The following is a 13,408-nucleotide window of genomic DNA, read 5'->3' as shown; positions in this document are numbered from 1 at the left end:
CTAGATGTAAATTCTGAGTTTGTTCCGGGCTCTAGATCTAAGCTCTGGATTGGTTCTAGGCTCTCAAATCTAGGCTCTGGGTTGTGAACCCCGGGTCCACAGGTCCTGAGTGAATTAGTCCCACAGTACATCTATACCCAGAGCCAGGAGAGGGGGCAGGGCTGCTTCCTAACAATGTTGGTTGGTTTAGTTTGCTGTCAGCTTGGCGGATCCAGCTGACCACAGAAATTTATCCTGTATACTTTCCTTTCACCTCTGACCTTTCCAGCCATTTTTCGACAAAGAGGAGGGAAGCCTCAGAATGCCCATGGCTAGGCTTCCCTAGGGTCAGCATGTGGACAAAGGCTGGTCCCTCCAGACAACAGCCTGACATGGAACAGACCCAGACTCAGTGGCCAGGCCCACAGCCAACCAGCCACAGAGTCTCCAGGGCTAATCACTCCCCCTTTCCTCCAAAGGAGAAGTCTTTATCTCCTTTGTCCCTTATCACACAGCCGCTGAGTGACTGGAGCCACAGGGAATCTCCCTAACAGCCTGGAAAAGCTGAGGAGGTGAAGGGTCAGACTGAAATAATTAAAGAATAAAATCACCCTTTAGAAGCTCAATTCAAGCCTGCAAGAGTGAAGCAGGCAGCAGGGAGATAGTGCTCTCCAGGGGCTGGGCCTCTGTCACATGCCCGGGCGGCAATTCTGGGGAGGCTGATAGCTGAGCTGGAGCCAGTTTGTACTCTGGCGGAGATTTTTCTGAGTGTGAAAGCTCTTTTTCCTCTTGGAAAGTTGGGCCAACAAGAACTAAGAATGACCCCTGAGGGCGCTGAGTGGGGAGGGTGGGTGGCCAGTGAGGCCAAGCCCTCTATCCCAATACGTGGTGGACTTCTCTCCACTAAACTGGATTCCAGGACTCATTAGGGCTTGGATGGGTGGGTTGTCACCAGTGGCTCAAAGCTTTTTGTACTTGATGGAGAGGTTGCTGTAACAGCTTTGTTTAGACGGAATCATACCTGAACTGACTCCCAGCACCCAACCGGAATACCAGTCACTGGGTTTCCTTAATGATCTGAAAGGATTGATACCCCTCTGCCACGTTCTTACCACCAGCACCACCCAAAGAGAGATCTGTGCTCAACTGAATTGGCCTTTCAACTAGGAGACGTTTCCCAATGTGGGCTGCACACTGGTTCCATGGGGGACGGTGTCTACAGCTGCCCTCCCAGAGGTGAGCTCCCTCGGGGACAGGCCACGCCTTCCCCACCTCACACCGTACTAAGGACAGCTGTATGTTGTGGAGGAAATGTTCGTTCGTTCGGTCAGCCAACAGAAATGTATCAAGCACCTACCATGTGTAACTGCTAAAACTCTCTACCCTCCTAGAGCTCACACTCTGGCTCCCCAAAGCCTCCCAAATGGTCTGGCCTCTACCTTCTGGATGCAGCAACTACAGAAAGAGGAAACTGAGTGTGACCTTTGCGGGGCTGATCACAGCAGACTGAGCCAGGATCCCCAGTGCCAGGGCCGGGTTCCCAGATGTATCTTCACATCCCAGCCCCCCTTGGGGAACTCCTTCCACCCCATGCAGCCACCGGAGGTGTATGCTCAGTCCAGGAGGACACCGTGGGGAGCGTTAAGGTTTCAGCTCCTCTTGGTGCTTCTCAGGGAGCAGAGGCAGAGGCCAGAGATTTGCAGGACTGGCTCATCCTTGAGGCAATGAAGCCAGGGTGTCCTGAAGTTCCAGAGGCCATGACTGTTCCACAGGGGCCTGGAGAAGAGGTTGCAAACTAGGGCTGGGGCAGTTAGCGTTTTTGAGGGAACGTGGGTGTTCATGCCAAGCTCTATCTTGACTAGGCAAGTTTTCTTCTGAGGTCCCGCGTCTCCCACTGGGTTTATGTAAATGAGCCATAGGACCCACTCAGGCGAACAGCACACACCACGCACCCTGTCTGAGTGGGGGTGATTGCCCAGCCACATGCCAGCCTACCCAGCCTGGCCCGGAACTGAAGGCAGCCCAGCTAGGCCCTCGGAGATCAGAGCTGTCCTCCAGCAGCTATCAGGCCCCTGGCAAGCCCCTACTCTCTCTGCCCACAGGCCTGGTGGCCTTGAAGCACCCACTGGGCAGCTGGCCTGTGGACTTGAGTCCTGAGGCCTGAGTGCATAGGCAAGGGGGTTTGGGTGCACAGAGCTGGGCTCAGTGCACGGCTCCCTGAGGGACTTTTGGGATGAGTTTGCTAATAGAGATGTCTGTTCTGGGAGGTCGTGATATCACCTGTCATTAACCTGGGCATCCTGCCCAGGGTTCTCACCAAGAAATCGTAGGCAGCTGCTTGCAGGCTCGTGAGTGATTTGCAAGGACCACAAGCATATTTGCATAAACATATGTATGGAGTGTGTATTTATTTGCATTCATTTGCATAAATTGCTGGCTCTTTGAGCTGTTGTTCCTTAATTTTATTTTATTTTTTTCAGTAAATTTATTTGAGCTCTGAGCACAGATCTGGACACTTTAGGAATAAGAACAAAAAGGCAAAAAACAACATCACCGGGGCATAAGACGAGAAATTCTCAAACTTAGCTGCACATTAAAATTTTCTAGGGAGGTTTTAGAAATCCTGGTGACTAGATTGTCCCCCATAGTGTTGGATATAGCCTCTGGGGATGGGGCAGAAATATAAGGTATTTTTAAAATATACGTTTTTTTAAGTTTATTTATTTTGAGAGAGAGATGGTGGGGGGCGGGGGCAGAGAGAGAGGGAGAGAGAGAGAGAGAGAATCCCAAGCACGCTTTGCACTATCAGTGCAGAGCCCACTGCGGGGCTGAAACCCGTGAACCTCAAGATCATGACCTGAGCCAAAATCAAGAGTCAGATGCTTAACCGACTGAGCCACCCAGGCAACCCATATATAAGGGTTTCTTTTGAATGCTTAGGGTGAGTACACAGGTTGGGAACTGATGCCTTAGGACAGGGCCCGTGTCAGATCAAAGCAGCCTCAACCTCCAGCTGGAGACACTGGGCACCTCCCTCACCTCCCACATATACTAACACCTTAAGTGCGGTGAGGCATGTGACGTGCCAGGGAGGCAAAACAGGCTTCCGGTAAAATGTCTCTGTGCCCTTCTTTGTCAACACCATCCCTGTACTATGTCATCCCATGCAGAACTAGAGCATCTGGAGACCTGACTGCTCCTCCTGGCCTGGTCTCCCGGGTCACCCTGGACTCCACCTGGAGCTCTGGCCAGCCCCTAGGAGACGTGAGTGCTTCAGGGGGTACCCAGGGTCTGTTCTGTCTGAGGCACAGGGTTCTCTGTCCTTCCAGTGACTTCCAGAGGCCTGGAAAGTAAGCACTTATGAGAGGGAGGCCATGTGTTCTGGAGCAAGCCTGCCAGGCCCCATCCACGTCCCTCCCTTCCTCTCTCAGGGTTGGGGAGAAGGCCAAGTCCTAGGGTTTGCAGGCTTTCCCCTCCCTGATGGGCACTGCCTGGGCAAAGAGAAATGCTAAAGGTGTGGAAATGCCTAACATCCTTCAGTGTGGTTGCCTCCCAGGGTTCTGCCACTCTCCAGCCTCTCGCTGTCCCTGCTTCATGCCATCACTCCACCCGTCCACCCATCCCAGCGCCCTCTTGAGTCTCCGGTCCCTGCATCTGTGACTTTGCTTCTGCCATCGCTCTGGGGACAGCCCTTCCTCCACAGCTGTTGGCTCAAATCCTGTCCATTCAGGACCCAGCTCAGTGCCTCGTGTTCCACAGCACCTTCTCCCATCCAGCAACTATTCATTCATTCCCTCCATCGCTATGCCAAGCACTGGGGTACAGAGACCAGCCAGATCCAGGCTCTGCATTTGAGAGCTTTTCTGAGCAGTGATCAAAGTCCACTGTGTTCCGCTCCCCAGTGCCTCTCAGGGAAATGAGAAGCCCTGTCTCCTGCTGCTGTAGAGATGTACCCCATTAATATGTACTGCTCGGGGTAGACGATATAGGCCTGCTAACAGGAGACAGGCACAGCCACATCTTGGCCTGCAGAGGTGAGCAAGGAGGGAAGTGTTGGTTTCACAACCTCAGGGGGCAGGTGGAAACAGAGGGAGCAACTTCTGATGGCAGTCAGGGTGGCCCAGCCCAGTCCTCTCCTAGATCCACCTTTGCTGGAACACATGGGGTCATTCCTGGAGCCTCTGGGAGCCCTGTGGTTTGGTTTGCAGACCTTTCCCAACCCCAGGTCAGCTGTGCTGGGGAAAGCCTTCCCACCTGCCCCAGGCCCTGGTTGCAGTCCCCTGGGGTCTGTAGCTACCCACCTGGACCCTCTCATTCCATTGAGATTCTCATCTCCACCCACAAGAGGCAATACTCACTCCAAGTGGGAGCCAGAGTGGGCCACTGCAGTAGACTTGTAGAAGCTCCAGGGAGCCTGGAGATGGCTTCTGTTCCTAAAAGGAGCTGTGGCACCCAACGGACCCCAGTATTTACCACCAAGACAGAGTTGGGCAGGAGGGCCACAGCGCACAGGTACAGGGACAGCTCCTGAGTCAAGTCCAGCATTGCCTTCCCCAGCCCTGGGTCTGGAGCTGGAGGCTGGAGCTGGGGCCAAGGAGGACTCTCCTCCAGATTTTGTGCCATCACAGAGGACTGTAGACCCACCTGGCGGCATCTGCGGGCCACCCCAGGACAGGTTCCGTGGGCACCCAAGGCTGCGCAAGGCTCTGGGAATCAGGGAGGTGAAATGTGGCATCTCTACCACCTCAGAGCTCTCAGTCTAACCGGAGACAGGATTCACAGGCAAGGATCACAGACCTAGGATGGAGGGATTAGGAGGGGAGAGGCCTGAGCTGGCAAACAGGAGATGAAGTTGAAGGGGCATGGGTAGGAATGATGTCAGAGGCCACCTGTTGACCCTTCCAGGAACCTCCTGGGACCAGGCCTGGGGTGCCTCCCCCACAAGCTGGTGGGTGCCAAGGACATTGCCAGTCAGTATGACAGGCAGGTGTGCAGGCCACCATGACGGGTAGACGGGGTTACCAGCAGTGGACCAGGGGCTGGCTCCTCCCCAGTGGTCATGGTTTCTTGGCAGGTGGCCAAAGACACCTAGGCTGGCTTTAAGGCAGACCTGACTCTCCGACTCTGTGCCAGGGCCTGAAGCTGGCACCTGGTCCCCTGGAGGACAAACCCCACATTCTTCTTTTTTTGCTTATTTTCTAATTTTCCTACAATGGTCATGGTGATTGCTTGTATTAAAGACCATTAGCAATATGAAAAACTGCAATGACTCCTAGGCTCTCACCTCTCCTGAAATGACAGGAAGCAATCTGTTGCCCCAGACCTGACACTGGCCAGGCCCGGCAGGAGGGGTGAGCACAGATGGAGACCCTGGGGCAAACAGCCATGGAGGGACACCCCTTCCCAGAGACTGGAAGGCACAAGTGTGGTCCCTATGCCCTACAAACACATACACGCAGGGCTGCACACGGTCCTCCCCCACGTCCTCACCCCAGGGACTCTCTGGCTATGAACTCCCTTCTCCTGTGATGTGTTCTAAGTGCTCTGAGTTGCCATTAGCCCCTGGCATCTGGGGTTTCCGTTTCATTTCCCTCTTTACCTGGGTAACCGAACTGATTGTACTCCAGCTCTGGTTCACTAATTCTTGCAAATCCTTTAAAACTATTGATTTATTTGCTGGGACTATACTCTCAGGATCCTTGGGAAACACTGGCTTTTGCTAAAGCAGGTCAAGGAGGGCTGTGTTTCCCCTACTTCTTGTATCTCTCTCCTGCCTGCCCCCCATCTCCTCCTCCCAGTACCTCCTGCCACCCCTTCTCTTTGCCATCCTGTCCCTTCCTGGGGCAGGTGGCTGACTTTACCAAAGCCCTAGCTGACTGGACCTTTCAGGGATTAAGTCTTTAGGACGCTCGCAACAAAGCAAGGTTCTGTGGAACAATGCCCATGAGAACTGAGGCTTCGAGGTTGTGTCTTGTTGCTGGGATCTTCGCCCTTTATTTGAGATACCATTTCCTCCTCTGGGTTCCTGTTGCTCTTCTATTTTCCTGGGTCTGCAGTGATGGGTGCAGAAGCTCTGGGGTCCCTCACTCGGGCTCTTCCCCCGCGCTATCCACACAGACAGCTATCTCACCCAGGCTTTGCAGGAACCCGGTGGAAGGCAGCTCAGCCAGGGCCTCTGGATGGAAAGAGTATGGGGTGGTCGTGATGGCCAGTCGAGGGGAAAGAGCCCAGCCCCTCTGGAAATCCCGGGCAGTGAAGGAGTGAAGCAGGGCTCCCTATGGGCCTCCCCTGCCACGGCCACCCACGGCCACCCACTGGCCAGGAAAGGAGGGTAGCGAGCACTCTCCACTTTCACCCCAGATGAAGAAACCAGATAAGCGTGATGACGAATTTTCAGGCTCTGCACCTAGAGCCCCATCTTCTCCACCTGGGGGGCTGGGCTGTGTTGGAGGGTGTGGTGGTGACTGTCGGTTCCCTGACTGCCTTAGCTGAGCTCTGTCTTCTAGGCAGAGATACCTAGAGTTTATACCTGTCTGAGGGCACACACAGCACAGCTCCATTCAGCATACATCTTTATTCAATTCTCTGGCAGGGGCCAGCCACAGATTCGCATATGTATTTGGAAATCTGACGTCTTGCCCCTAAAATAGTGAGTGGTAAAATAGAAAGCTATAAAATGGTAACAGCCAAGGATAGACCACAGGCTGGTTGGTGGCTTCTCATCGGAGAAGGGCCTCTGTACTCACAGCCTGCGAGGCAAAGCCTGGGGACCCATCAGTTTGAGGGGCACTTCCACGATGATGCAGGGGAGAGAGGCAGCAACCAGCACCTGTTTTCTGAATGCCTTGCCCTGGGCCAAGTGGGAGGCCGGCTGCGGGGGGTGAGGGTGGGGGGCTCAAGACAGACACAGTGCTCAGAAAATCCTTCCCTCCACCCCAGCCCTACGTGGACTCTCAAAGACCTCCCCATTGGAGCTCAGAGCCCCTTCCACGGTTCTCCAGGCCAAAGGCCAGGCCTCACCCTCACTGCTTACCTGCCTGACCCCAGCAGCGCCTGGGGGCAGGGTCTCGCTTTCTCCAGATGTTTGCTCTCCATCCATCCCACCTCTTTATACTCCAGGTGAACTGGGTGACTTTTCTGAATTTTTCTCCCAGGCCTGCAATCTATAGCCTGTCATGGGGACCTCTGCCTGCACTCCAGCCTCAGCTCTGACCCCCACCCTGGCTCTGGCGGTACCTTACTGCCCATAACCTCTGGAGTGTGCTGATGTGCAACTTGGGCCTCTGCACAGGCAGACTGCTAACAAAAATGCCCTCCTGTCCACCTTTAACAAGTCCCACTCACCTCCCAAGACCAAGCCAAGTCCCCTATCCCTGCGGGTCTTCCCTCCTCCACTCCCACCCTGTGCTCCCCCAGTGCTCCAAGCAGGCTTTGCTACAAGGAGTGTCTGTCACCCTGCGTATGACACAATGTAACACAGATGCATTCCATGTCTGTACTACTCAGGGTGGTGAGACACCAAACACACACTACAGCTCTGAGAATTAAACAGAACAGGCATTAATCTGAGGCTGGGAATTGGGGCAGCACCGGAAGATCCGTCCTGGGATCAGGATGCTTGGGACCCTGCACTGGCAGTCTCCCTCCCCTGGGGGACTCAAGCACCACTGCGCCGTTGGCCCCGCCACACATAGCCACACCCACCACAGCCACCATAGTCATCCCGGCTGGCTCTGCATGCCACACTGGAACGTCACAGTCCAGGCATGAGCATCGGACGGGCCGAGCCCAGGTCTCATGTCTACATGCCAGCTGCCAGGAAGCTGCCTCTGCTGGACTCATGCACAGGACCCAGTTCCCCGCACATCTTGGGTTCTCCCCAACAGAAGGGGGTTCCCGTGCCAAGCAGCCAAAATGACCTCTGTCTACTGCAGCATTTACCTCCCCCATCAGACTGTGAGCAACTTGAGGATGGAAGCTGGTCTTCTATTCATAGTCCGGGTCCTGACACATAGTAGGTAAATGTAAATGTGTATTAGACTATGAACTAGTAAATTAAGATGAATACCCCTTGTCACGTACATTTAGTTCTCCACCGGTGACAAAGCTAGTGGTCACCCAACACCCCCTGCACTTCCTGGTCATCTCACTCAGCCCCCCCCCCCACCAAGGCCCCTCATCTCTCCCTCCTCAGAAGGCCTTCAGCACTACCACTGACCATTTATATAGCACCTGTGTCCCCACTGAGCTGCACTGTCCTCTGGGACAGGGACTGTCTCACTCATCTATTGCCCCGACTCCTCTTTAGCTCCCTCCTCCACCCCAGCTCCTGGCCCAGTGCCCTGTACCTTGTAAATTCAGAAAAGGGGCATCAGGATGGGTTGGAACGGCAGAAAGGAAGGGCCTGATGATGTAGAAAGGCCAGGGGTGGGGGCAGAGTGTGGAGGTGTGGGGGTGGGGCCATTGGTGGTTGACTCTGAGCAGACTTTTTTGAATGTAAGAGACAAACCTGTCTCACCCTATCTCATAAATTTCATGAATGGCCCCCAGTCTCCTGTGGGTTAAATACCACAATGGGTTTGTTTCTTTCACCATCTACTACGGGCCTGCCTCTTATACCACACACACACACACACACACACACACACACACACACTCATATATGTACATACATGCTCATACACAACCACATGTTCACACATACTATATGTTCGTGTCCACATGCTTACATATATCACGCACTCAGACACACACATACATGTGCATATGGTTCGCACCTTGCCCCTCCAACCCACTTGGTGGGCCGCTACACATCTTTCCAGTGTTTTCTTAAAGACCACCCCCCACACCCAAGCTTCCCTGCGTTCCACCGAGCCAGCCAACAGTCCTTCCTCTGAGCTTCCTCTACCCGGTGCTTGCCCCACACTTGGCATCACAGTCATTTAGTGCATCCCCTGTTAAAGCGCCTCTGGTCTGTGATCATTTCCATTCACACGTGTCCCTGGGACCCCACCCCCAGCCCTGTGCCCAGCCCACCTGTTGAATGAGTAAACGAGTGAGTCAGACAGACACAATGTGTCTGAAGCCCCCAGAGTCTGCCTATGAAAAGGGATGTCCATGCCTCAGCCTTATTCAGCTATGGACTTAATTGCCTGCTCCAGAGCACCCCCAACCTCTCTAGCACCCTCTCCACTTTGTGCCCTGACCCCTGGACACCTGGAGCTCTCCGAGGTGCTGAACATGGTTCTCTTACTTGGCCCATCTGTCCTGGCCTCTGGATTCTAGTCCTTCTAGCCAAGAGCCACCCCGACCTTCCATAAATCTACCCTCCAATGGAAAAGAAGCAAAGTCTCTAAATATGCTATAGGCAGAACACTATTTCACAAAGGCACAGCACATTATGAGAGCACAGAGGGAGGGGTAAGCTCCCCTTCCCCATCCCAGACAACAGATTCAACTCTCTCCCTGGGGCCAGACACAAGTCTCATCCTCACCTGGTCCTGAGAACCAAGGCCTCTCAGGGCACCCACCTCCCTGGCGCCAACTTCTAGCCGCTGGAGGGGGCTCTGGCTTCACAGAGGGACTGTATGGCCACCTCCCCTCCAAGCCTCTGACCTCCTGGCTTTTCCTTGCCCATCTGCTATGGCTTCCCCGGCATTTGCAAACCCCACCTTCAGGCTTCTATTCCCCACGAAGCTCTTCAGGGTCCTGACTTGACTTGCCTGGATGCTTAATTAACTGCACATTCCCCCATCCTGGCTCCAGTACATCTGCCTAGAGTCCCGGCTCCTGCAGGGCCTTCTGAACATCGGTCTTGACCTCATTTCTTACCTGACTCTCCTAAGCTCTGGACTTCCCGTGGGGTCTCTCAGCCCTGACCCTCTATGACATGTTCATCATGTTCAGAGTATTCCCATCATCCCCTAGGCCTTCATCCTCAAAGCAGGAGCCAGGTGAAAGCTACCTTTCTGGAGGCAAGAAGGACTAATGCCTGCCAGTGTCCACCTGACTAGGGCACTTCCTCCAACTGCAGCCTCGGGGTTTGCCCACTGACCCCTGCTCAGCCAGGGGTTGGTCCTCACCTGTGCAGTTTTATGAGGTTGTTTTGTTTTTTTTTTTTCATTTTAAGGAGAAAAACTTAAATGACTTTTATAACATCTTGGAGGGCCTGAGAATGCTCCAACTGGAAGGTAACTCTCAGTTCTGCCCAACAAATGCATATCAAGCACCCTCTAGTTCATAGCCCTGGGGCAGGGGCTGTAGGGACGGAAAGGCCCCTCGGTGCCAAATTTCACTGCTTGAGAAATAGGTCTTGTCTCCCAGCATTGGACAACTTGGAAAAGGCAGGCTGGTGAGAGGCAGTGACTGTTCTTAGGACTTTATCCCTTTCTGGTAAATGGCAGGAATTTCCATTTGGACAACAAGATAACCAGAAGGTCTCCTCACTATAACTCTAGGTCAGGCAAGAAGTCTGAGCCTTTCACACCTCTCTTCTCTAGAAGGCCCCATTTCCAGGGAGGGCTTGCCTATATGTAAGGCTGTTAGGCCCTGGGCTGGGGCTGGTGTGACTCCTTAGTAAAGGAACGCCCCTCCAACTCGGGTCGGGTGTGTGGTTTGCAGGTGGTTTTCTCCCGTCCAAGAAGCTGGAGCCCAGCTGGCCCTCAAGGTCGATTCTGAGCTGTTCTTTAGAAAAGGAGATGTGTATATGTGATCAGTCAGGGAATGAGGGAGGAAGAAGGACAGCATTCAGCTTGGGAGCCTGACAGCAACAGGTTTGCTTTGTTTGTGTAAAGCCACCACTTGTCCCCATAGTATCTGCACATGCTGGGCTCCTTCACTCCTGGATGAATTATCCTCTGGGCATGCATGGCACAATCTTTGCTGGGCTTTCTCAGTATATTTCACAACTGCTCTGAGTTTATAATTTTTTTAAGTCCTTTATCAAATATGTGTCATAAATACCATTGGAATCAGGAGCATTTATCACATAGCTGGGTTCTTTCTTGAGCTCTGAAAAAAATTATTTGACTGTACAACCTTTCTCGGGGCTGTGATTTAATGGACTTCTCTGCTGCAAAGCCACTGAAATGCGTTGCCTTTTAATATTTGACACCTCTTCCTCTTTATTACCACCTCAGACAGCCCTTCTAGTCCAGCTGGAATGAGCCCATTAGTCTCTGACAAATAACTCGTGTATTTGATGAAAAATATGCAGAAGCTTGGCTGCAATGTCATCTCCAGGCTTGGTTCTGATTGCAGCCTCCCTCTTCTCTAAACAAAGCATCGGGGCCAGGCTGACCCTCCCCAGTGTCCCCTTTCTCTTGGATGCCACTTGCTGCCAGGTCCACAGAGTCAGTTTATCCCACCACTTACAATGGGCTTTGAGATGGGGTAGAGATGTCCATCACTGAGTGTTAAGAATTAGCCTCACAGCGGCACTGTTCATAGTAACCAAAAGGTGGAAGCCATCCACGTGTCTACTGACAAATAAATAAACAGATAAGCAAACTGTGGTACATACACATAACGGAATTGCATTCAGCTTTAAAAAGGAAGGAAATTCTGACACATGCTACAACGTGGATGAACCTTGAGGGTATTATATGAAGTTAAATAAGCTAGCCACAGAAAGGCAAATACTGCATGATTCCCCTCATATGAGGTACCTAGAGTAGTCAAATTCGTAGAGACAGAAAGTATCATGGTCACTGCCAAGAGCTGGGGAAGAGGCACATGGGAAGTGGTTATTGAATGGGTACAGAGTTTCAGTTTTGCAAGATGAAGCATTCTAGAGATTGACTGCACAGCACCATAAACGTGCTTAACACTACCAACCTGTACACTTAAAATAGTTACAATGGTAAATTTTACTGCAATTAAAAAAAAAAAAAAGAATTAGCTTCAAATTCCACCAGTAGAGGAGAAACCGACACAGAAGTTTTATGAGCACTTGAGTTCCATCATTTATTCATGCTTTCTGGATCAGTTGGCTCTTGCTGTGTAACAAACACTTCGAAGATTTAGTGGCTTAAAACAACAACCATTGATTTAGATTATGATTCTGGTCTGCAGTTTGGGCTGGGCTCAGCTGATCTAGGTGAGGCTCAGCCGATTTTGGTGGGAGCTGGCCTGTGTGAATGGCTCCTCTCTGCTCCACATGGCCTTTTATCCTCCAAAAGACTCACTCAGGCCTGTTCATGTGGTAGTGGCAGGGGTCCCAAGAGCAAAAGCAAGCAAAGTTTTTGAGGCTCTGGTTCACACTCACATAATGTCCTTGCAACCACATTCTCTGGTCAAAGCAAGTCACAAGGCCCATCAAAATTCAGAGGGTGGGGAGACGAACTCCACCCCTTGATGGGAGGGGAGGCAAAGAATTTTTGCCATCTACCACACAAGCTGTATGGTTGTGCCATGGCCCCATGATAAATGTTGAAGATAAACATATAAATAAGTTACAGTCTAGTGCGGGAGACATACATGTAAATAAATACTTACTATGTACAGCGTGCTCTAAAGAAGTAAGCACAGGATGCTTTGGGAGCATGGAGGAGGGCGGAGGGCAGCGGCATGTGGGAGAAGCAGGGGAAAGAGGCAGACACCTGGGACACAGTAACACCTTAACTGGTATTGCAGGTCAAAATGATCATTAGCCAGAAGAAGGGAGGAAGAGAGATTGAGGCAGAGGGCCCCGAGAAGGATGAAGGCTGGCAGGGGACATGCCTGGGGTACAAGGAAGCTTCAGTGAGGAGTAGAGGAGGCGGGCCATGTCACAGATGGCCTTGAAGACTTTATTGAAGCTGGATGGATGGCCAGGTTGCTGAGTGGAGGGGGCTTAGGGCCGGCAACAGCCAAGACATCCTCGGGGGCTGCTGCCCTAACCCAGGTCAAAGAGGGACACCCAGGTGTTCCTGAGGCCAGGAGAGAATCAACAGCAGAGATTTCTAGGCAGTGAAAGAGTCAGGGTGGAGAAGAGAGGAATCAGCAGGGAGATTCAGTGTCCCCTGGGCCTGTGCTTTCTGCCCAGCAATCTGAACAGCCAGAAGTTCCCCACTGAGGGGCCAAGGCCAAGGGCACAGCACAGCCAGTATGCGGCCAGGCAAGGGCATGGGGTCCTGCAGGCACAGCTGGGGCATCCCACCCAAAACCCAGGAGACCAGAAAAGAGTTCGCTGTTATCGGCCAACAAGGAAGGACCTGAGGTCAAGGCTTCCCCTCCACCACAAGCTTGAGGCAGCCAGATTCTGCAGGGTGCTGGGGTGCTGTAGGGTCTACCCCGAAGGCCCAGCCCCTGCCAGGCTCTGCCCCAGTGCCCACAAACTGTCCAAACTGGGCACAGCGTTGCTGGTCGGAAAGCTTCCCCAGGACCCCACATTCTTCCAAGACCCTCGTACATTAAGTGGTTGTCCTTGGCCGAGACACGGGGTAGGCGG

At 52.8% G+C, this 13,408-nt stretch overlaps 1 protein-coding gene across 4 annotated transcripts in view; it reads left to right on the top strand.

The window, feature by feature from the left end:
- Positions 1–13,408, top strand: part of KLHL29 (kelch like family member 29) — a 312,316-nt gene that overhangs the window by 272,127 nt on the left and 26,781 nt on the right. The window lies entirely within an intron of this gene.

This window comes from Leopardus geoffroyi, chromosome A3 (genome assembly GCF_018350155.1).
Source record: "Leopardus geoffroyi isolate Oge1 chromosome A3, O.geoffroyi_Oge1_pat1.0, whole genome shotgun sequence".
NCBI classification, from domain to species: domain Eukaryota; kingdom Metazoa; phylum Chordata; class Mammalia; order Carnivora; family Felidae; genus Leopardus; species Leopardus geoffroyi.
This window is presented reverse-complemented; position numbering and strand designations above follow the sequence as displayed.